Source organism: Dasypus novemcinctus, chromosome X (genome assembly GCF_030445035.2).
Source record: "Dasypus novemcinctus isolate mDasNov1 chromosome X, mDasNov1.1.hap2, whole genome shotgun sequence".
Lineage (NCBI taxonomy): Eukaryota > Metazoa > Chordata > Mammalia > Cingulata > Dasypodidae > Dasypus > Dasypus novemcinctus.
In genome coordinates this window covers 155359355-155384168 of record NC_080704.1, presented here as the reverse complement: position 1 = coordinate 155384168, position 24814 = coordinate 155359355, and the positions used below count along the sequence as shown (strand labels likewise).

Genomic DNA, 24814 nt, shown 5'->3' with positions numbered 1-24814 from the left:
GGTTCTATATCTGAACTTTCAATTCGATTCCATTGGTCTGTGTGTCTCTCCTTATGCCAGTACCATGCTGTTTTCACTACTGTAGCTTTGTAGTATGTTTTGAAGTCAGGAAGTGTGATTCCTCCTATTTCGTTTTTCTTTTTCAATATGTCTTTGGCTATTCGGGGCCTCTTTTTATTCCAAATAAATTTCATAGTTAGTTTTTCTAGTTCCTTAAAGAAGGCTGTGTTGATTTTTATTGGGATTGCATTGAATGTGTAGATCAGTTTTGGTAGGATAGACATCTTAATAATATTCAGTCTTCCTATCCATGAACAGGGAATATTCTTCCATTTATTTAGGTCTTCTTTGATTTCCTTGAACAATCTTGTATAGTTCTCGATGTATAAGTTCTTTACCTCTTTAGTTAAATTTATTCCTAAGTATTTGATTTTTTTATTTACTATTGTGAATGGTATTTGTTTCTTGATTTCCTCCTGATCTTGCTCATTATTGGTGTACAGAAATGCTACTGATTTTTGCGCATTGATCTTATAACCTGCGACTTTGCTAAACTCATTTATGAGTTCTAGGAGCTTTGTTGAGGATCTCTCAGGGTTTTCTATATATAGGATCATGTCATCTGCAAATAATGAAATTTTGACTTCTTCCCTTCCAATTTGAATGCCTTTTATATCTGGTTCTTGTCTCAGTGCTCGAGCCAGTACTTCCAAGACAATGTTAAATAGGAGCGGAGACAATGGGCATCCTTGTCTTGTTCCTGATTTTAGAGGGAAGGATTTCAGGACTTTGCCATTGTAAACAATGTTGGCTTTAGGTTTTTCATATATACTCTTTATCATGTTCAAAAAGTTTCCTTGTATTCCGATCTTTTGGAGTGTTTTTATCAGGAAGGGGTGCTGTATTTTGTCAAATGCCTTTTCTGCATCTATAGATATAATCATGTGGTTTTTTTCTCTCAATCTGTTTATATGGTGTATTACATTGATTGATTTTCTTATGTTGAACCATCCTTGCATACCTGGCATAAATCCCACTTGGTCATGGTGTATAATTCGTTTAATGTGTTGTTGAATACGATTAGCAAGTATTTTGTTAAGTATTTTTGCGTCTAGGTTCATTAGAGAAATTGGTCTGTAATTTTCCTTTCTTGTGGTGTCTTTGTTTGGCTTTGGTACTAGGGTAATGTTGGCATCATAGAAGGAATTAGGCAGTGTTCCTTCTGTTTCGATTTTTTGGAATAGTTTCAACAGGATTGGTGTTAGTTCTTTCCGGAATGTTTTGTAGAATTCACCTGTGAAGCCGTCTGGCCCTGGGCTCTTCTTAGTTGGGAGATTTTTAATGACTGATTCTATCTCTTTGCTTGTGATTGGTTTGTTAAGATCATCAATTTCTTCTTTCGTCAGTATGGGCTGCTTATGTATTTCTAGGAATTTGTCCATTTCCTCTAAATTGTCATTTTTGTTGGAATATAGTTTTTCAAAGTATCCTCTTATGATAGTCTTTATTTCTGTGGGGTCAGTGGTGATATCACCTTTCTCATTTCTTATTTTGTGTATTTGCATCTTTTCTCTTTTTTTCTTTGTTAGTCTCGCTAAAGGTTTGTCAATTTTGTTGATCTTCTCAAAAAACCAGCTCTTGGTCTTGTTTATTTTTTCAAGTGCTTTCTTATTTTCTATTTCATTTAGTTCTGCTCTTATCTTTGTTATTTCCTTCCTTCTTCTTCCTGTTGGGTTACTTTGTTGTTGTTTTTCTAATTCCTTCAAATGTGCAGTTAATTCTTCAATTTCTGCTCTTTCTTCTTTTTTGATATATGAATTTATGGCTATAAATTTCCCTCTCAGTACCGCTTTTGCTGCATCCCATAAATTTTGGTATGTTGTGTTATCATTATCATTTGTTTCAAGGTAGTCATTGATTTCTTTTGAGATTTCCTCTTTGACCCACTGTTTTTCTAAGAGTGTGCTGTTTAATTTCCAAATTGTCGTGTGAAGTCTGGGTCTCTGTCCCTTGCAAATTTCCAGCTTGACTCCACTGTGGTCAGAGATATTGTTTTGTATGATTTCGATCTTTCTGAATTCATTAAGCCTTTCTTTGTGGCCTAGCACATGGTCAATCTTGGAGAATGTTCCATGAGCGCTTGAGAAAAATGTATATCCTGCTGTGTTTGGGTGTAATGATCTATATATGTCTATTAGATCCAGCTCTTCTAATATACTGTTCAAATGTTTTGTTTCTTTAGTGATTCTCTTTTGAGATGTTCTGTCCAGAGTTTATAGTGGTGTATTAAAATCCCCCACTATAATTGTAGATGCATCTATTCTTTCACTTAGTTTTTCCAGCGTTTGCCTCACATATTTAGAGGCGCCCTTGTTAGGAGCATAAATATTTATGATTGTTCGATCTTCTTGACAAATTGTCCCTTTCACTAAAATATAGTATCCTTCTTTGTCTCTCACAATTGTTTCGCATTTAAAGTCTATTTTGTCTGATATTAATATAGCTACTCCTGCCTTTTTTTGGTTGTTGTTTGCTTGTATGATTGTTTTCCAGCCATTCACTTTCAACCTCTATGAGTCTCTGGGTCTAAGATGTGTCTCTTGTAGGCAGCATATAGATGGGTCGTATTTCCTTATCCAGTGTCCCAGTCTGAATCTTTTGATAGGTGAGTTTAATCCGTTGACATTCAGTGTTATTACGTTAAGAGAGTTATTTATGGTAGCCATATTTTGGTTGGATTTGTGTTTGTTATATTTTGTTTGTATTATTTTATTTTCCCCTTCTATTTTTGTCTTTCTTGTTGCTTTTACACTCTCCTCCATCTCTGACTGTCCTGTTTTTTCCTTTCTTCCTGCAGAATTCCCTTAAGAATTTCTTGAAGGGGAGGTTTCTTGTTGATATACTCTTTCAGTTTCTGTTTATCTGTGAATATTTTGAACTCTCCATCATTTTTGAATGCTAGTTTAGCTGGATAGAGTATTCTTGGTTGGAGATTTTTTTCCTTTAGTACCTTGACTATATCATACCACTGCCTTCTTGCCTCCATCGTTTCAGATGAGAAATCAGCACTTAATCTTATGGAGTTTCCCTTGTATGTGATGGTTTTCTTTTCTCTTGCTGCTTTTAGAATTTTTTCTTTGTCTTGAGCATTGGATAATTTGACAAGTATATGTCTTGGGGTGGGCCTGTTGGGGTTTATGACCAGTGGAGTGCGCTGTGCTTCTTGGATATGTACATCTGTCTCTTTCAGTAGATTTGGGAAGTTTTCATTCATTATTTCCTGCAACACTCCTTCTGACCCCTTTCCCTTCTCTTCTCCTTCTGGAATGCCTATAATACGTATGTTTGAGCGTTTTGCGTTATCATTCAGGTCCCTAAGTCCTATCTGGATTTTTTCTACCTTTTTATTGACCACTTCTATTATCTGTTTGATTTCCAATGCACTGTCTTCCACATCACTAATTCTCTGCTCTGCCTCTTCTAGTCTGCTGATATTTGCTGCAAGTGTATTTTTGATTTCTTGAATTGTGGTGTTCATTTCCATCATATCTGTTATTTTTTTGCGCATGTCTGCAATTTCCCCTCCAAGTGTTGTCTTCACGCTGTTAACCTCTTTCATTACTTCATCAAATTTGTCGGTGGTAAATGTTCTGAGATCTTTCATTGCTTGTGCGAAGTCCTGCCCCCCTTCCTGATTTTCAGTTTGTTGACTGGATTCAGCCATGTTTTCCTGATTACTGGTTTGGTTTGTAGATTTTTGTTGCTGTCTTGTCAACATTTTTTCTTGACGGGTTTAATCAGTTCCTTAGCTTCTTTGTCTAGTCTTGGAGATTAATTAGCTGTTGTTTTTGCGTAAGTGTTATATCTTCTCTTTGTCACTTTGTTCTTCTTATTCCAATTTCTTATTGCTAGTTAAGCTCACCTTCCCTCCAAATCGATGTCCAGACACCTCCGGACCAGGAAAAATCCCGAGACAGCCGGTCCCAAAGAGTCTCCGACGCCTCCCAGCCGATTCCCCCCAGGAGCTAGTAACCGGGAACCCTGTAAGCATCTTAAACACGTAACCTTCCTTATTATATTTTTCAAAAAAATTTCTCAGCATTATACTCTCAACCAAATACCTGAATATCTCCTATGTTCGTATGTTCCTCCACCCTCCCCCTAATTTCTTGGTCCATATTACCCATCCTCCCATCCCTAGCCCCCCTCAAGCCCACAAAGCCCCACCCAAAGGTATCCCTATGCCCCCATTTTATCCCTTCCTTGTACAAATACTTACCTCCAGCTTATCATAGATTTCACCTATGTAGGTGTCAGCTTATATCCTTCCTCTACCCCCCAATTTCCTTTAAGCCTATCATCCAGTCTCCAGCTCTCTGAGGCAGCTTGGTTTGCTTATTTCATATCATTGTGGTCATGATGTATTTGTCCTTCAGTGCCTGGGTTGCTTCACTCAACATAAGGTTCTCAAGATTCATCCATGTTATCATGTGTGTTTGTAGTGTATTCGTTCTTAAAGCACCTATTATATAAAGAAATAAAATTTAAAAAGGAGAAAAAAAGAGAAGAGAAAAGGGGGTCAAAGAAAAGGGGGAAAAACAAGCAAGAAAAAGAAAAAGAGAAAAAAAGCTAAATAAATGAAAAAGGACTCAGACGCCATCTTGCCCCGCCTCTCCTGTCACACATCTTGATACCATTGCATCTGCTACTCTGCTTATGATAATATCAACAAAGTTCAAGTAGCTATCAAGAAAACACAGTCCTTTTGTGCACCAGACCAATTGCCAGAGGACACTGAGGGAGATAAAAAGTCTTATTGTGCTTTAGACATGAGAACGTCATTGGAATCAATGATATTATTTGAGGTCTAACCATCAAGCAAATGAAAGATGTATATATAGTACAGGAACTCATGGAAACAGATCTTTACAAGCTCTTGAAGACACAACACCTCAGCAATGGGCATATCTGCTATTTTCTTTACCAACTCCTCTGAGGGTTAAAATATACCCACTCAGCTAATGTTCTGCACTGTGACCTCAAACCTTCCAACTTGCTGCTCAACACCAACTGTCATCTCAAGATCTGTGACTTTGGCTTGGCCTGCATGGCAGACCTGGACCATGGTTGGATAGGGTTCCTGACAGAGTATGTAGCCACACATTGGTACAGAGCTCTGGAGGTGATGTTGAATTCCAAGGGCTATACCAAGTCCATTGACATTTGGTCAGTAGGCTATATTCTGGCAGAGATGCTCTTTGCAGACCCATCTTTTCAGGAAAGCATTACCTTGGCCAGCTGAACCACATATTGGGTATTCTTGGATCCCCATCATAGGAAGACCTGAATTGTATAATAAACCTAAAAGCTAGAAACTATTTGCTTTCTCTTCCACACAAAAATAAGGTACCATGGAACAGGCTCTTCCCAAATGCTGACTCCAAAGCTCTGGACTTACTGTATGAAATGTTGACATTCAACCCTCATAAGAGGACTGAAGTAGAACAGGCTCTGGCCCATTCATATCTGGTGCAATATTATGATTCAAGTGATGAGCCTATTGCTGAAGCATCATTCAAGTTTGACAAGAAATTGGATGACTTGCCTAAGGAAAAACTCAAAGAATTCATTTTCAAAGAAACCGCTAGATTCCAGTCAGGATACAGATCTTAAATTTGTCAGGACAAGGGCTTAGAGGACTGGATGTGCTTAGACATCGGTCTTCTTCCTCCCGATTCTTGAACCCTGGTCCTGTCTCCAGCCCAATTCAACTTATCCACCTTGACTCCTTTGAACTGTTTGGAGGGGCCATTTCTGGTAGTTGTGGCTTTTATGCGTTCAAAGAATTCCTTCAGTTCAGAGAATTGTCCCTGGCCCCGTGTGTCATCCTTGGTGGTGCACAGCAGTATGTACTTTCAGTGCGCCTGCTGCTTCCTGTTGCTTTAGTCACTAATCACTTTCTAGTTTGAAAGATGCTGTGGTTCCTTTCTCTCCTGAGTCCTCTCCTCCATACCACCAAGGTGACCCAGGCAGGCTCACCAGAGATGGGTCTTTTCTAGCTTCCCCATCGTCACTGGTGTCTCACTTTGTGATAGAGAAGGCTGCTACCTAAGGCACTTTAAGTCAGTGATGGCCCCTTATTTGCACTTCAACTTTTGACCATAACTGTCTGCTCAGAGCCGGAACTCTTGCAAATGCCCTCGGATCACGTCTCAGGCTGCCACAAGGGCTCCCGACTCGGCAATCCTCCGAGGGCGCTTGTCAGCTGTCTTTTCATATTAGTCACTAATATTTAAGGCATGTGCAGCCTGCCTAGCTTTTAGAAAGTTCAGTCATTTTTCCAAATAAAAAGGAAGAAGTATATTGCACCCAGAAATTTCACTCGGTAGATGTACCATGATTCCTTGTACCATTTATAGACATAGAACACTTTCCAAAATGTGTGTTAGACAGAGAGCCAAGTGTTTGCAAGACTTATGTAAAAAGATTCAAAGTGGCTGCTTCATTCAGCATTTGGTGAAAGAGATACAAAATTCACAACGCCATGATATGGCAAGTATCTGGAGAATTAGGGAGAGGCTGACCCGAATGTCATGGGATACACCCATGAGCTGCTTCCCACCGTGTGGATTTCAGTAACTACATGCGATGCCTGAGGAGTTAGCAGAGAGGAACTCTGAGCCTTTAAGTGAGAAAGTGTACAGCCCTATTTCCTTTGACAGCGTGTCAGCATCTCAAGTTCATTTTCCAATCTACCATATAATAATTTGTAACAAAGCCTTCATGAGCTTGTGGCATGAAGCACTGTTTTGTTGTCAAGTACTCTCAAATGTTTCTGATACTGCTGAGTAAAAAGATTATTAGAACAAGCTAGCACTAAGTCATGTTTGAAGCTACACATATCTCTTACTGGCCTTTTAAAGTATTTGCCACTGACACTGTAAACTGTGGGGTTATCTTTGTGTTCTGTCCCTGTGTGATATCCCCTCTCGACTTTCCCCACTACTCTGTGGGATGAGAAATCTGCCTTGTTCAGTAATTACTGTACCCTTGCATGACTGTTACAGCTTTCTGCGCAGAGATGACTGTCCAACTACCACATGCCTATAATTGAAACAAAAAATCTGTTGTTACCTCTGAGTTGTGTTCCACAGAAAATGCTCTCCAGTAGAACACTCAGAAAAAATAATTCTATTCTTAGCTTTTCATTTCTCAGCTGTCCTTTTTTTCCTGTTTGATTTTGATAGCAATGGAGAATGGATTATATAAAGAATGCCTGCTGATATGAACGGAAATGCACTTGTAATTCATGGAAATAAATGTATATCTTCTACCTTCACATTCATGCTAAGATTCAGTGTCGACTTCCTCTGGGCTAGTGTGTCTGCATGGGTAAGCAGGATCAGTTTGTGTTTTAGAACAAAAATGCTTACTGCCTCACCTTCCCTCCCCGGAAACCTCCCAACTTCAGTTTCCAAGCGATGATGTAGAAAGTCATTTCTACAGGGTCCTTTTCCACTGCACAGCAGAGAATCATCTCTGATGTTTTCCTTTATTCAAGTCATAGGTCTAAAATATTCTGCCAAACCCTGAGGAAGAAGCCAAACATCTCAGGTTGTATATTGGTTCTTTGTAAAGAGAGCATGCCTGTGTTCCCCAGAGCGGGCACTGAGCACAGGTGAGTGCTGCAGAAGGCCACCCAGTGGCCCTCAACCCACAGCACGCAGCCCAAGATGCTGGTGGCTAAAAGAGGGCCTCTGGCTCATCCTCAGAAACCTAAACCACACAAAGGTTCTGTGCCCTGAAGTCCATGGTTTTCCCTTCCCTGCTCAAGGCTGCCACATGCAGAGTTGTCTCTGTGATAATTCAGTTTTCATTTTAAAAGGAGCATTGACAGTTTGTTTTATTACTCTTGTTTCTTTGTACTTTCTTTTAAAATGGAATGTTAGTGGTATTATGTGGTTAATTTTGCAGTCCTCTTCTAAGTAGAAAGCCATAGCCCTGGATACTGATGCCTGGGGACCGTGGGCTCTTTCCTGTCCCCCTTGCTGTCACCATGGAGTCTGATTGGCATGAAACCACTAAACACATTCTGGAATCACAGTAGCCATAAGTTATGTGCTTTATATTGATCATGACAAATGTAATTTAACAGGCGGAAGACTGTCACAACCAGGGTACCTGCGAAAAGTGCTAGCTATTATATGTAATAGACTCATCAATTTGGATATTTTTACATTTCTAAAACTATACAGATTAGGTCATTTAAAGTCATATTGGTGGTACTGAACGCCTTCGTTAGTCCTGCATTCATAAAAGCTCACAGACTAAGGGCTTTTTTTTTTAAAAAAAATTTGTCTGTCTTTTTTTTCTAATGACTTCTTTTGTTATCTAAAATGTAGGTTAGAAATTCCAGGTGAAACATTCCAGCCCTTTCATTTTGTAAAAAACAAACTGTCCACAAGGGAGTGGGGTGGAGTTGAGGGAATTCATCAGGATGACTCTGTGCTGACCCACGGGCCGTTTGGTGTATGGGTAGAAGTGTAGAAGGATCCCCTGTATTTTGTGTGCAGTACACAGTGCATGGCAGGTTCATATGAACTCCTTTTGTTTTCAGGCATGGCTGAGGGTATGGAAGAAACTGTTAGTGCTCAGAAGCTCCCTGTAGCTTATCAGTGGTCTTTAAGGACTCACTTGTGTACTGCCTGTTCCACTTGCTACCTGGTGTTCAGACCATTCAGAGGCAATTCCATGTTTATTTTCTTATATGTTGATACAGTTTTAAAACTGGTACTGTAATCCATGCGGTACAGCAGTGCCCTGGGGTGTGTTCACCAAATGCAATGGATGTGCCACAATGATGAAAGAGGTTGTTGATGTGGGAGGCGTGGGGTGGGGTGGGATGTGGGTTATATGGGAACCTCATATTTTTTAATGTAACATTTTTTGTGATCTATGTATCTTCAGAAAAATACAATAAAAATTGTTCAAAAAAACTGGTAACTTTTATATAGTATGTTGACAGTATGTTAACATACACACATACACACATACACACGTATGTACACATGCTTTTGAGCCCTTTCGTGATACTTTCATATTTGTAAATCACTGTTTTGGAGCGATCCCAAGTTTAGGGGAAATATTTTTGTAACTGTAGTGGTTTTGAAAAATCTGAGCAATCCTTCTGTTTATACACATTCATAAAGCATCTGTGCTTTAAAATTGTTATGCTAGTGTTTGAAATATGATACTCATCCAGTAAAGACGAGATGCATTTAACAATCAAGTAAATACATGGTTTCTCCTCCTTTAATCCAGCTCAACATGATGGTTCAGAAAAGACTGAGAATTCAGAGCAAATTCTCAAGGGTTGCACCAGGTTTACTTAAAACTTGTTGCCTTTTTTATGCTGTTTATCCATGTAGCATACTCAAGCATACTCTGAAACTGCTTTCTATCTGCTTTATACCATTGGTGCCTTCTTGGTATTGTACCCCAAAACTCTGCATAGATTATTTAGCATAATGGTAAGTTAAAAATGTTAAAGGAAGATTTTATTAAGAATCTGAATGTTTAGTCATTATATTGTTACAATTTAACATTTATTTGTGGCATTTGTGATTTGGTTAATCTGAATAAAAGTTAAGTAGAATGGTTTATATTTCATCTTAATTCTTTCGATGTTGTAAGTGTACTTCTTAAAAAATGGATTATTTGAATGTTTATGGCACTTGACCTGTTAAAAAAAAAAACTAAAAAATTTATAATAAATCGTGTCCCTGTATTACAAACAACAGCAACAACAACAAACAAAAAAAAAACTGTGAGAGATTACAGCAAGATTGTAGCAGAGCAAGGTGCTCCTAGAGTCAGCTCCTGCTACAGGGCAGTTAGTAAACACCCAGAGCTCTCTGGAGCTAGCTGAAGCACCTGTTTGGGGGCTCCAGGAGACCAGAAGAGCATCCTGCCACATCCTTGAAGGAGTGGAAGAAGGAGACTGCCCATCTGCAGAGAAGACTCATAAGTAGACTGCTCCACGACCCAGAGGCCAGTGCCCATCCTCCACTGTAGGCACAGGCCATCTCAGGAGCTGTTCCGCAGCTGGAATTGAAAGCTCCACTTCCCCAAAATGGGGGAGGAAGGGACTGTTGGGCACCAATTTCAGCTATGATGAGGAAATTCAGTGGGCTAAAGTATAATCCTGAGAACAGCTAAAGTTTGAAGCTGTCCAAGTCAAAAAGAGGCCTGGAGCCGCCATCTTAACTCTGCCCCCAGCACAGGGGAAGTGGGGCGGACTGAGAATCCCAGTGCTGGTGGGGACCCGCTTCTTTCCATCCAGGTCAGATTGCAGCAGGGAGGAAGCTGCTGGGACCTGTGCCAGCCTGTCTGGGAAATTGCCGGCCAAGCCACAGAGGCTGGTGATTGTCCTACTCTGGTGGTGCAAGCTGCCCCAGGAGCTGTTCTGTGACCAGAATTGGAAGCTCCATTTCCCAGAAACAGGGGAGGAGGAGACGGCTGGCTGCCAGTTTTGGCTACTGATTCGTAGACATGGATGGCTAAGGAATAACCCTAGGAACAGCTGGGGTGTGAATTTGTCCAAGTCAGTAAAAGGCCTGTGGCTGCCATTTTGACTCCACCCCCAGCCTGAGGGGAAGACAGCCCGACCAAATATCACAGTGACGGTAGGAATCAGTTTCTTTCACCCGGATCAGCCTGCAGCCCTAGCCTAGGCTTCAGTCCCACCTCTGGCAGGGAGGAGGTTGGCTATCTCAGCACCAGTCTATCCAGGTAACTGAGGGTATCTTTGGCTGGCACAAACTGAATAATTAAAAGTCTACTGGGGCAACTGTGGTCATCTTGGACCTGCACTACATAGATTGCTGCCCACACTGCAGTTCCATCCTTGCCCCAGCAAGGGGAGAAAGGGGCATGAAGCTTCATCAGTCTCTCTGGGCAAGTACAGTCTAGGCCTGCACGACTTGGATTATTCCACACAACTGTGACTCTGTCCCTACCTCTGGGAAAGGAGAAAGTTGGGAGAAGCTCCATCTGTCCCTGGGGCAATGAGCACAGCTTGAGCCTCCACAGTTTATAGCACCAATTACTTCCTTGGCTCCTACTGCACAACCAGCAAGGGAGAAAGGGCAGGAAGCTGTAAACTAAAGAGAAAAGCTGCACCCAGAATAAATACTCTAGTAATCCAGAGGTCAAGACACCAACCAAAAATTACAATCCACACCAAGAAACAGGATGCTATGGCCCAGTTAATGGAACAGGATAAGCCTTCAGATGATATAAAGGAGTTGAGACAACTAATCATAGGTGTTCAAACAAAACTCCTAAACAAATTCAACGAGATGTCGAAAGAGATTCAGGATATTAAGAAGACACTGGATGAGCACAAAGAATTTGAAAGCATGCATAGAAAAATAGCAGATCTTATGGGAATGAAAGGTGCAAAAAATGAAAATTTAAAAACTTTGGAATTATATAATAGCAGATTTGAGGAGGCAGAGAAAGAATTGGAGAGCTTGAAGAAATGACCTCTGAAAGGAAACATACAAAAGAACAGATGAAGAAAAGAATGGAAAAAATTGAACAAGGTCTTAGGGAACTAAACAACAACCAGAGATGTGCAAACATACGTGTCATGGGTGTCCCGGAAGGAGAAGAGAAGGGAAAAGGTGCAGAAGGAATAGTTAAAGAAATAATGTTTAAAACTTTTCCAACCCTATTGAAGGACATAGATATCCATGTCCAAGAAGCACAGCGTACTCCCTTCTGAAAAAATCCAAATAGACCAACTCCGAGACACATAAACTAATCAGAATGTCAAATGCCAAAGACAAAGAGAATTCTGAGAACAGCAAGAGAAAAGCAATGCATAACATGTAAGGGATACCCAATAAGATTAAGTGCTGATTTCTCACCAGAAACCATGGAGGCAAGAAGACGGTGGTCTGATATATTTAAGATACTACAAGAGAAAAACTTCCAGCCAAGAATTTTATATCCAGGAAGACTGTCTTTCAAAAATGAGGGTGAAATTAGAATATTCACAGATACACAGAAACTGAGAGAATTTCTAAGCAAAAGACCAGATTTTCAGGAAATACTAAAGGGCGTGCTAGAGCCTGAAAAGAAAAGAGGAGAGAGAGGCCTGGAAGAGAGTCTAGAAATGAAGATTATATCAATAAAAGTAATTAAAGGTATCAAAAGAGTGGTGAAAATAAAATATGACAGAGAACACTCAAGTAGTCAGGAGTAAATTTAACCAATGATGTAAAGAACTTGTGTTCAGAAAACTGCAACCCAATGTTAAAAGAAATGAAAGAAGTCATAAATAATTGGAAGAACATTCCATGCTCATGGATTGGAAGACTAAATATCATTAAGATGTCAGTTCTACTCAAATTGATATACAGATTCAAAGCAACCCTGATAAAAATCCCACCACTTAAAAAAACATTGAAAACACAATTAGCAAATTTATTTGGAAGGGTTAGGGGTCCTGAAGAGCCAGAAACATCATAAAAAGCGAACCCTCATCTCCTGACTTTAAATCATACTACCAAACTGTAGTGGTAAAAACAGCACTGTATTGGCATAAAGACAGATACATAAACAAATAGAACCAAATTGATGGCTCAGAAACAGACCCTCACATGTATGGTCAAGTAATTTTTGATAAGCCTGTCAAACTCACATAGCTCGGGCAGAACGGTCCTTTCAGCAAAATGGTGCTGAAAGAACTGGATATCTATAGCCAAAAGAAGGAAAGAGGACCTCTGTCTCACACCTTATCCAAAAATTAACTCAAAATGGATCAAAAACCTAAAAGTAAAAGCAAGAGCCATAAAACTTCTGGAAGAAATTTTAAGAAAATATCTTCAAGACCTGGTGATAGGTGGTAGATTCTTAATGGAAAGAGAAGGACTGAGATGGACTACTGATTTTTAATTTATGTATATGTTTCAATTAGCTTTACTGTAAAAGTGTGGAAATGTATAGAATGGATGGTGAAAATAGTAATAGCTAGGTTATAAATAGGGATGTGGCTGAAAATGGTAGTGTAGGGATGTAAATGCCAATTGGCAGACTGCTAGAGCATAATCTAGCTACTCAGTAAACCAAGAAGTGGATAAGAATTGCAGCTGATGGTACAGATACAAGAATGTCCTTTGTGAGCTAGCACAAATGTATATCACTACTGCAGGGTGTTGGGAACGCTTGGGAAAAATACAACTGGAATGACCTATGGACTGTGGTTAGCAGTAATAATATAATATTCTTGTATTTATGCCAAAGATGTACTGTGTTGATAATGGGGCAGTATGGAAAATGTGAGTCAAATGTATACTACGGACATGGTAACAATCAGATGATATTTTCTTATCTGTGACAAATGTTCCACCACAGTGTATTGTGTTGATAGAGGGGTGTTGCTTGGGAATTCTGCGTACGTGCATGGTTGTTTTATAAGTTTAGAACTTGTCATAAAAAATATATTTCAAAAAAATAATAAGGTGTTTTTTTGGGGAAAAAGACACCAAATGTAAGATAAGGACTATAATTAGTAAGAAGATTTTGACAATATTCTTTCATAATTTGTAATAAACATCTCACGACAATGCAAGGGGTTGGTGGAAGGGTTGATGTATGGCACCCCTGTATGATGTTATGCATGTTTGCTTTGTAAGTTCACAACTTTTACTATACACTTAATTGTTTATGTATGTTCATATATAAATGACATAAAGATAATAATAATAGGGACGGTTGGGGGAAAATACTTTGGTTAGTAGTAATATTTTGACAATGCTCTTTAATCATTAGTTAAAAAGGTTTAACAACAATGTAAGGTGTTGGTGTAGGGTGAGTTATGAGAGTCCTGTATGATGTTATATATGTTTGTTTTGTAAGTTCACAACTACTACTATACACTTATTGTTTATATTTGTGTGTGGGTCATGCATTTCAATAAATTTTTTAAAAACATGAAAACTCTCCTTCATATGCTATGTTAAAATAACAACAACAGCAAAACTTCACTCTGCCTCAGGCAAACATGGACTTACACAGAAGAATTGTAAGATCTGAACATTCTCTCCATATTCAGCCCTCATGAGAACTATGCTCAATTTTGGGCACCACAGCACTTGGAAAGTGATATGGAGAACCTGGAGATGCTCCCAATGACAGACAACAGACAAACAAACAAAAACACCCAGCAGTAAACCCTTTGCAGAATTAGTGTAAATGTGTTTACAGTGTCATTCACTTTACCCAAACCTGATACGTGAAACCAAAGTGCAGGCTGAATTTTTCTTCCAGCATTTGCTTCAGTGTAATTGTAATTGCAATTGCAATGTATGTATGGCCTTCGTCTATGTTGTTTTTCTTTTTTTAAAAAATATTTTCCTACCTTCTCTTATGAGAAATTTCATAAAGAGAAGGAACTTTAAAGTTTTTGCACAATGATTACTGCTGAGATAAGCTCAGCGATAGGTTTGCTCGAAGGGAAGGCAGCGCAGAACTTTACAAAACAAAGGACAGAGAAAAAGGCACAAAACAGGAGATAAAGATGGGAGCAGGGGACTCACAGCATCTGGAACTGAGAGCCTTGACCCTAGTTTCCACCTCCTATTTATTGGAAACTACCAAGAGCTGTTTGGCATTAGAACTGCAACATCATCTACAATAATAGGGAACAACTACAACATCTAACAACTGCCACATCTACAATAAACAGGTGTAACATTTACAATAAGGAATGGGTAAGCCAGTTTTCCACAACAGACTACCACTATAGCCTTCATTACAATCCAACTGTTTGATTTTTTTTTTTTTTTTTGAGGTACCCGGAGCCAGGGATTGAACCTGGGACCTCATATGTGTGCTCAACCACACAGCCACATCAGCAACCCTGAGTTGGATTTTTTTATTTGTTTGACTTGTTGTTTGTTTTTGTTTTTTCAGGATGAACTGGGAACCAAACCCATGACCTCCCATGTGGGAGGCAGGTGCTCAACCACTTGAACCACATCTGCTCCTTGTTTTTGTTTATATATATATATTTAGGAATCATTTTAGCTCTCTGCATAACAGTTCACCTCACTGATGCATCGATTAATTTAGGCAATTAAGCCTCTATTTTGGATATATACCTTGGTTCCAGATACCCAAATTTAAAAGAATGCTTGAGGAAAACATCTGAGCACATAGATGCTGCTTTCTGAACTTCAGTCATGCATAATATGTAGAATTCCCATGCATCACCCCTCCACTGACACCTTGTATTATTGTGAGACATTTGTTACAGAATATGAAAGAGCATCATCAAAATATACATTTATTTTTTTCATACACCCTCTATTATTAACACCATGTATTAGTATTATGGATTTGTTATAGCTCATGAGAGAACATGCACATATTTTTACTGTTAACCACAGTCCATCATCTAGCACATGGTTCTCTGTGTTATACAGCCCCCTGTCTTGTACCATCCATCCGAAGTGTACACTCAGTGATTCTCAGTTTCATCACAGAGTTGGGCAGTCATCACTTCACTAAAATTTTAAACTTTTTCCTTAGTCTAAAATTTAAAAATGTCATACACCCCTATTATTAATCATATGTTCAGATACAGTGCATTCTTTGATATTGATGCATGACTATTACAATATTGTTATCAACTATAGTCCATAAGTTATATAATTGCATTTTCCTTTGCATCACCATATTCTTACCACCCTGTGATACTGACATACATTTGTTCTAGTTCACAGAAGAACATTCTTATATTTGTACTATTAACCACACTCCTCATCCCCCACGGGGTTCACTAAGTTATTCATTTCTTAGGTTATTCTCTAGCTTTCTTTCAATTGGCATTTCTGTCTCCAGACTACCCCTTACAGCCACAATCATACTTACAAAGCAGCCATAATAGTTATATTCACTATAATGTGTTACCATCAACTCTATTCATTTCCATGCTTTAAAGTCAGGCTAATTAAAAATTCTACATACATTAAATATCAGTATCCCATCTCAGGCCTCATCTTATTGCCTAGTAATTTATACTCTTGATTTTAACTCCATGTTTCTACTCTTTGTATTTAGTTCATGTTAGTGAGACCTATGATATTTGCCCTTTTGTGTCTGGCATATTTCACTCAGCATAATGTCCTCATGGTTCATCTATGTTGTCATATGTGTCACAATTTCATTTCTTCTTACAGCAGCATAGTATTCCATCATATATTTATATCACATTTTGTTTACCATGGAAACTTGGGTTGTTTCCATCTTTTGGCAAAAGTGAATAATGTTTCTATGAACATTGGTGTGCAAATGTTTGTTCATGTACCTGTTTTCAGTTCTTCTGGACATATTCCTAGTACAGGGATTGCTGGATCATATGGCAGTTCTATATTTGGGTCTCTGAGGAACTGCCAAACTGTCTTCCACAGAGGCTACATCATTCTGCATTCCCACTATCAAGGAAGCAGTGCTCCTATTTCTCCACATACTCTCCAGCACTTGATTTTTTAATCATGTATTTTTAATCATGGCCATTCTATGAGGTGTGGTGTGGAATGATATCTCATTGTAATTTTGATTTGCATTTCCCTAATAGCTAGTGATATTGAACATTTTTTCATAGGCTATTTCCCATTGGTATTTCCTCTTTGGGAAAATGTGTATTTAAGTGTTTTGCCCATTTTTAAATTGGATTATTTGCCCTTTTATCGTTGAGTTGTATGATCTTTTTTTATAGCATAGAAATCAAACCCTTATGGATATGTGCTTTCCAAATATTTTTCCTGTTGAGTAGGCTGCCTTTTCACCTTCCTGACAAAGTCCTTTGAAGCACAAAAGGGCTTAACTTTGAGGAGGTCCCATTTGTATATTTTGTCTTTGGTTGCTCCTGCTTTGGGTGTAACATTTAAGAAACTACCACCTACCACCAGATCATGAAGATGTAGCCTTAAATTTTCTTCTATGAGTTTTATGGTTCTTGCTTTTATATCTAGGTCTTTGATCCATTTGAGTTAATTTTTGTTAAGGTGTGATATAAGGGGTTCTCTTTCTTTTGGCTATGGATATCTAGTTCTCCAAGCACCATTTGTTGAATAGACTGTTCTACCCCAGCTGGGTGGATTTGACAGCCTTGTCAAAAATCATTGACCATAGATGTGGGGGTCTGTTTCTGAACTATCAATTCAGTTCTGTTAGTCTATGTGTATATTTTAATGCCAGTACCATGCTGTTTTTACCATTGTAGCCAGGTAATATGATTTAAATTCCAAAAATGAGAGTCCTCTAACTTCATTATTCCCTTTTAACATGTTTCCGCTTACTTGGGACCCATTACCATTCTAAATAAGTTTGATAATTGGATTTTCCATTTCTTTTTAAAAGGCTGTTTAATTTTTATCAGGATTTCATTGAATCCGTATATCAATTTGGGTAGTATTGCCATCTTAACAATGTTTATTCTTCCAGTCCATTATCACAGAATGTCCTTCCATTTATTTAGGTCTTTTTAAAAATTTCCTTCAGCAATGTATTATAGTTTTTATTAAATAAAGGCCTTTTAAGTCCTTGGTTAAGTTTGTTCCTAAATATTCAGTTCTTTTAGTTGCTATTGTAAATGAATTATTTTCTTGGCTTATTTCTCAGATTGTTCATTACTAGTATGTAGAAACACTACTGATTTTTGCATATTCAGCTTGTATCCTGCCAATCTGCTGAACTCATTTATTAGCTCTAGTAGCTTTGTTGTAGATTTTTCAAGACTTTTTTAGGTATAGGTTCATATCATCTGATAATAGTGAAAATTATGCTTCTTCCTTTCCAATTTGGATACCTTTTATTTCCTTCTCTTGCCTTATTGCTCTAGCTAGAACCTCTAGCACTATATTAAACAATAGTGGTGATAGAGAGAATCCTTGTATTGTTCTCGATCTCAATGGGAAAGCATTCAGTCTTTCACCATTTAGTACAATGTTAGCTGTGAATTTTTCTTATATGCCCTTTATCATGTCTATCATGTGAGAAAGTTTCTTTCACTTCCTATCTTTTGGAGTGTTTTTATCAAGAAAGGATGCCGGATTTTATCAAAGGCATTTTCTGCATCAATTGAGATGATCATGTGATTTCTCTTTTTCAATTTATTAATGTGATGTATTATTCTATTTTCTTGTTTTGAAACACCCTTTCATGCCTGGGATAAAACCCACTTGATCATGATGAATAATTCTTTTAATGTGTTGTTGGATTCAACTAGAGAGATTTTTGTTGAGGATTTTTGCATCTGTATTCATTAGGGAAATGGGTATTTTAATTTTATATTTTTGTCTGGCTTTGATATTAGGATGATATTGGCTTCACAGAATGAGTTTGGTAGCATTCCTCCTGTTCAGTTTTTTGGAAGAGTTTGAGTCAGATTGGTAATAAATCTTTGAATGCTTGGTAGAATTCACCTGTGAAATTGTCTCATCCAAGGCTTTTCAATTTGGGGAGTTGTTTGATGACTGTTTCAATCTCTTTAGTTGTGATTCGTTTGTTGAGGTCTTATATTTCTTCTGGGATCAGTGTAGGTTGTTTGTATATTCCAATGCATTTGTCCATTTTGTCTAAATTGTCTATTTTATTGGTGTACAGTTGTTTATAGTATCCTCTTAGGATATGTTTTCTTTTGATTGTCTTTGTGCTACAGCCCCACTTTGATACTTGCTTCCCCTTATTCTGGAACTTTATAATGGCTTGTGTTTAGTCAATATGAATTTTTTTCAGTTCTTTTTCATCTGTTTCTTGCTTTTTCTCCCTTGATGGGAGCAGAGTGGGAGCTGAGGATGCAGTGGACATAGTAGGCCATGGAGGCTGAAGCTGCCCACATTGCCCTAAGAACCAATGAAGCTTCTCCCATAATTCTCCCCTGCCAGCGGTAGGGATGGAGCCACAGCTGTATGCAGTTATCCAAGCTGGGCAGGCCAAGACCGTCTGTGGTTGTCTGGAGAGAGTGATGAAGCCCCACTCCCTTTCCTCCCCTGCCATGGTCAGAGATAGAACTAACACACTCAACAATCCAATCTGCGTGGGCAAAAAGTGACTGCAGTTGCCTGGAGAAGCTGAGGGAGCACTTCCCCTCTAACAAGGCAGGGAGGGCTACATGAGTGCCCAACAGTCTAGTCTGGGTGGGTCAAATGCGCCTGCAGTTGCCCAGAGAGGTTGAGGAAACGCCACTCTCCCTCCTGTCCTTTGTGGGTGGGGATGGAGCCACAGAAGTACCCAAAAATCTAGTCTGTGCAGGCCAAAAGTGACTAAAGGTGCCAAGAGTGGCTGAGGGAGCACTATCTTTCCTGCCCTGTCAGGGGAGGGGATAAAGTCACTGATGTGCCTAGCATTCTTGACTCTGTGTCATAAGCATCTATGGTTGCCCAGAGAGACTGAGGGTGCATTTTTCCTCTTCCTGCCCTGTCAGAGGCAGGGAAGGAGCCATGGGTGTTTCCAACAGTCAAGTCTGTGTGGGCCAAAAATGGCAGTAGTTGCCCAGAGAGGCTGAAGGAAGACTCTCCATCCTCCTGCCCTTTCAGGCATGGATGTAGCCACAGGTGTTTTCAACAGTATAGTCCCTGTAGGCTGAAAACGGCTGCAGTTGCCTGCAGAGGTTAAGGGAGCTCTATCATTCCTGCCCTGTCAGGGTCATAGATGGAGGCACTGGTGTGCCAACAATCTAGTCAGTTCAGGCCTAAAGCATCTGTAGTTGGCTGGAGAGGCTAAGGAAGCACTATCCCTCCTGCCCAGTGAGGGGTGGGGATGGAGTCACTGGTGTTCTCAACAATCTTTTCTGTATGGGCCAAAAGCACCTGCAGTTGTCTAGGAAATACCTCCCCCCACTTATCCTGTCAGGGACAGGGATGTAGCCAGAGGTGCATCGAAGAGTCTAGTCTGTATAGGCTGAAGGTGCCTGCAGTTTCCCAGATAGGCTAAGAAAGCACTTTCCCTCCTCCTCCTGCCTATCATGGGCAAGGATGGAACTAAAGGTGTACACGAGTCTTGTCTGTGCAGGCCAAAGGTGCCTGTAGTTGCCCAGAGAAATGGAAGAAACACTGCTCCCTGTCCTATTGGGGAAAGGGATATAGCCAGAGGGGTGCACAGCAATCTAGTCCATGCAGTCAAAAGCAACTACAGTTACCCAGAGAGGCTGGTGCAGGTCCCCTCTGCTTCCTCCCTGATGATGGAGGGGCTGGAGCCCAGCCTAGTGCTGCAGTCTGACTTGGGTGGAAAGAAGTGAAGCACTACCATCACTATGATTTCATTAAAACCTGCTTGCCTTCATGCAAGGGAAGGATTTAAAATGGAGACTACCAGCTTCTTTGTGGATTGGACACATTTATACTTTAGCTGTACTTGGGATTGGATTTTAGCCAGCCGAATTTACTAATCAATAGCTGAAATAGGATGAACTGCCTCTTGGAGCTCTCTACTCTGCCACCATCATGCCCCTCCCTTGAGATAATGCATTTACAATTTTTCTAGGCAGGTGCAGTTCTAGAGGTTTCCAATTGGACTTTCCTACCATAATAGCCCTCACTCCACAAATCAGGGAACCAATATGGGGATTATCTATGGAGCAGATAATTCTGAAGGTGATAGAACACAGAAAGAGAACAGGGCTCCCAATTTGTGACATCTCATAGATGATTACAACATACTATTCGTTCCCTAAATCCAGGCCCTGACCCTTGGGACTGAACACTCTAAAGGAAAGAAGGCAACAGAGGCATGATAATACCCAAAATGAGGGGACCACAGAAAAGTTATACCAGCGATCTTTCCCTACTGGCCTATAGCACTTCAAGGCCCTCATGCTTCAGCAAAGGCTGCCACTGAAATGAGATGATATCTCCTCCATGTGAAAAAGGACTCCATTCCCCACAAGGCCAAAGAACTACTCCCCCCCCCCCCCCCCCCCCACAGAGACACCATCAGACCAAGGGATGACTGTAAGAGGGATCCTATGAAACAAAGAGCTTTATCTCAGGATGCTGCCCCTTGTTGCTGGGTCTGGGACTGCCATCACCCACCCAAAGACACTCATTGGGGGAGGCCCCAGTAAAGGGGATTATGGCACAACAAGAGTCCAGTCCAATCGACAAAGAGGGTTCCTGCCACAAGTAGCTCTCAACACTGCAAGCACTCTACTTCAGAGGGAAGCAGATTCCCTATTCCTCACCTAGAGGCACGTGGTGGCCTGGCCTGCAGACACTCCTTATGGTTCCCTGTAGCCACATCATCAAGGATGAGTGGAACTCCCAGCTGCATGAGACAAACCAGGCATAACAATATAACACCCATAGCATGTGAAAATTAGACTGTCATTAAAACCACAGTCCATGAAAGGAGGCCAGGAACCTGCACGTCAAACCTAAAGAAAATCGAATGAAAACTTGAACTAGGACCCTTGTGTTCTAGCCAAAACACCAAGGATATAATAAAAAAATCAGCCTTCATACAAAGACCCAGGAAACTCTCAAAACTTGAATGAGAAAAGTTAATCAACTGATGATAAGACCAAGACAAATCAGATGCTAGATTTACCTGGGAAGGGATTTAAAGCAGCCTTCATAAACATAATTTATCAAGTGATTACAAATTCTCTTGACATGAAAAACAGAAAAGCTCAGAGAAGAAATAGACTTTATAAAAAAGAACCAAACTGGGAATTTTAGAAGTGAAAAATACATTGTGAGGGGAAAATTGCCTCATTTGATGGTCTCAATAGTAAACTGGAGGTGACCGGGGTGGGGACAGAGTTCGTGAAATTTGAGGCCACATCAACAAGATTTACCCATTCCGAAAATAAAGGAGACTGAAGACATCAATAAATAACAGTGCCTTCAGGACCCGTGGCACGAGAAGAGAAGCCAATATCATGTCATTAGATTCCTGCAAGGAGGGGGAAACAGAGGGTGTCTAACTAGGGTTGGAAGGAACAATGTGTGGAGCCTTTCCATATTTGGCGAAATCGAAGTGCACAGATTCCTCTAATGAGGGGTGAACACCAAACAAGACAAACACAAAGCAAACCACACATAGGAGCATGAGCTGCTGCCCAGAAATGTGAAACCTGAACAAACCCCACCAACTCAGACAAGCTTGGGGCTAAATGACCGGGTGGAAACAGATGGAAGGAGGTTGCTAAGTGCTCAGGTTGCTCAGGGACAGAAGAGGGCGCAGCCACCTGGCCCTGCTCCTCCCTGGGACCCCTGAGGAGGAAGGACCGGAAACAGGGGCACTTCCGGTAGCGTCTTCCTCCCCGCCAGCTTCCACGTGGGCCCTGGGCGGGAGAGCTGGACCGAGCGCGCGCTGAGGAGGTGAGTCCAGCGCGCCGGGGGGCGTGGCCGCCGCTGCGGCGAGGGCGCGGGTTGGCTCGGCTCCCCCCTCCTCGGCCTGCGCTGCACCAACTGCCGCCACCATCCCAACCCAACCCCGCTGGAGGGCCCGGGAGGGGCGACCATTGGCGAGCACCCCTCGCCTTCCCTTGCAGGGCCGCACCTCGGCGCCCAGCTTCCCGCCCGGACCTTGCCTAGAGGGTTTTTGGGCTGGATAGCCCCTGCGGACCGTGAGATGTCGCTGAGGGCGCCTCTGGGTCCGATCCCGCGCCCCAGCGTCTGATTTGTGACCAGATTTTGAGCTTTTCAGGGATGGGTTCTCGTCTGCATTTCTGAACCGCCCCGTTTTCAGAGTTTTGTTCCGAGGCCCTGTGAGGGCAAGATCACGTCAGGGGCGGTTCCTGAGAAAAGCCCTTAGCTCTCCTGTGAACTTCTCATTTGGGTGTGTGAATGGTCCTTTTCAATTCGAGTATGAAGGGAACATTTCAATGGGGGCGTGAAGAGACTTTTCATGGGAGTTTGCAGGGAATATATTGGAGTTGTGAAGGGAATTTGTCATTGCTTGTGTTAGGCAAACTTCATCGTGGGTGTGATGGGACCTTTTCTTTGGGGGTGTAACCAGAACTTTTAATTGGAAGTGTGAATTGAATTTCCGTTGGTCATGTGAAGAGCACTTTTCATTGGGATAAATGAACTTTTCATTGGAAGGGGCCAATGGGAGGAATCTCAGAGGTTCAGTTCCCTGGTAGATGTGTTGAAGTTGTGGGTCAGTGAGAAGAGGATTGCCCTGCTGTGTGGTGCTCCAGGGTGAATGGGTGTGGCCACACCCAAGGTCTGCACAGTTCCTAGATTCCCTGCAGCAGTGTTTAGGTGCCTCCCCTCAGGGAAATGTTAGCTTCCCAGGCATGAGTTATGGCAATCAGTAGTCTTTTACTGAGTGCTTGCTCTGTTCCAGGCACGCTGCTGTTTGCTTTCCATGCAGTTGGATCCTAACAGTAGATTTTATCAAGCAGATGCTATTACTATTCTCATGTCACGGATAACAGCACTGGGGTGTCAGTTTGGTACCTTGCCCAGGGTCATGCGTCTCGCACTTTACTGACACCATGACAACGAGTCTCTGTAGTTCATGATTACTCATGGTCTTGCGGGGAGAAGCTGTCTATTTTTGAAGACTGGTTGGGAAGAGAGTCCTGAGCATTTGGTTTTCCTTGCTCCGCTCCAGGAGAAGACAGGCACACAAGGCATCAGGGCAACTGAGAGACAGAGGACCCAGAGCACACGGGCCCACATCAGGGTCTTGGACTTCTTTTTTTTTAATGTATTTTGTTTTTATTCCTTAAAAGATACTTTGAATACATAAATGTTACATAGAATATATAGGGTATTCCCATGTGCCCCGCTCCCCACTTCTCCCACATCCTCCCACACTGGCAACATCCCTCATCAGTGTGGCACATTCATTGCAATTGATAAGCACAATTTGGAGCCTTGCCACCAAGCGCGGACTGTAGTTTACATCATAGTCTACACTCTCTCCCACTCAACTCTGCAGGTTATGGCAAAAAATATGGAATGCTTCACGAATTTGCGTGTCATCCTTGCACGGGGCCGTGCCAATCTTCTATGTATCGTTCCAATTTTAGTATAAGTGAGCACTTGGGACTTCTTGAGACTTGTATGTGTCTACTTCTGTGATGCCAGTTTCAACTGAGACCATTTTGATATTTTATAGACATTTGATTTAGAGAAGAATATAAATTCTATGCTCATTAATATTTCTCTCTCTAAACTGCTATTTGGTTTCTCTCTCTAAACTGCTATTTGGTTTTCGACCAATTATTCAATTCCACTAAGCCTCAAACCTCAGTTCCCAACACTGTATTTAGGGGATAATCCTAGTACCTCCTAAAATTGAGTGAGGAGTAAAGAAGCTAATATACGCAGGACGCCGAGGACAGTGCCAGCGTGCATTATCAACTCAATAAATGCCCGTTTTCTATGGATTTAGAGCAAATTCCTGATAGCTTGCCTACTGCAGTAGCTTTTTCCCAGAGCAAAGCTACTTGGACTGTCGTGCAAGTGTGGGGGAACGGAGATGGTAGCTGAGCTAAACATAGAGATGAGATGAATGAGGGATTTCTGATTGGCTGCTCTCTGCAAAGCACCGCTCTAGCTAAGGTCCCTTTCATCGAAGCCTATTAAGGGGTATTAAAGCTGATGGACTTTAGGGTTATTCAGAAGTATTGTTAGTATGCCTCCTCCTTTCCTGCAGAACCTTTCATATACTCAGAAACACTAAATAGTTGGTAGTGTAATGGGATCAGCGCTAGAGGCCGGCACATCTTAAGGACAGATGTTCTTCTCCTGGGGTGGTTGGAATTGTACAGCAGAGCTATCAG

General features: G+C 40.9%; 2 pseudogenes; one reads left to right on the top strand and one right to left on the bottom strand.

Moving 5' to 3' along the window:
* LOC105745860 (mitogen-activated protein kinase 1-like) overlaps window positions 1–5673 on the top strand; it is an 84471-nt pseudogene extending 78798 nt beyond the window's left edge.
* An 18303-nt stretch (window positions 5674–23976) lies between these two features.
* On the bottom strand, window positions 23977–24071 carry LOC111760446 (U6 spliceosomal RNA; annotated as a pseudogene).
* Between the last annotated feature and the right edge of the window lie 743 nt (window positions 24072–24814).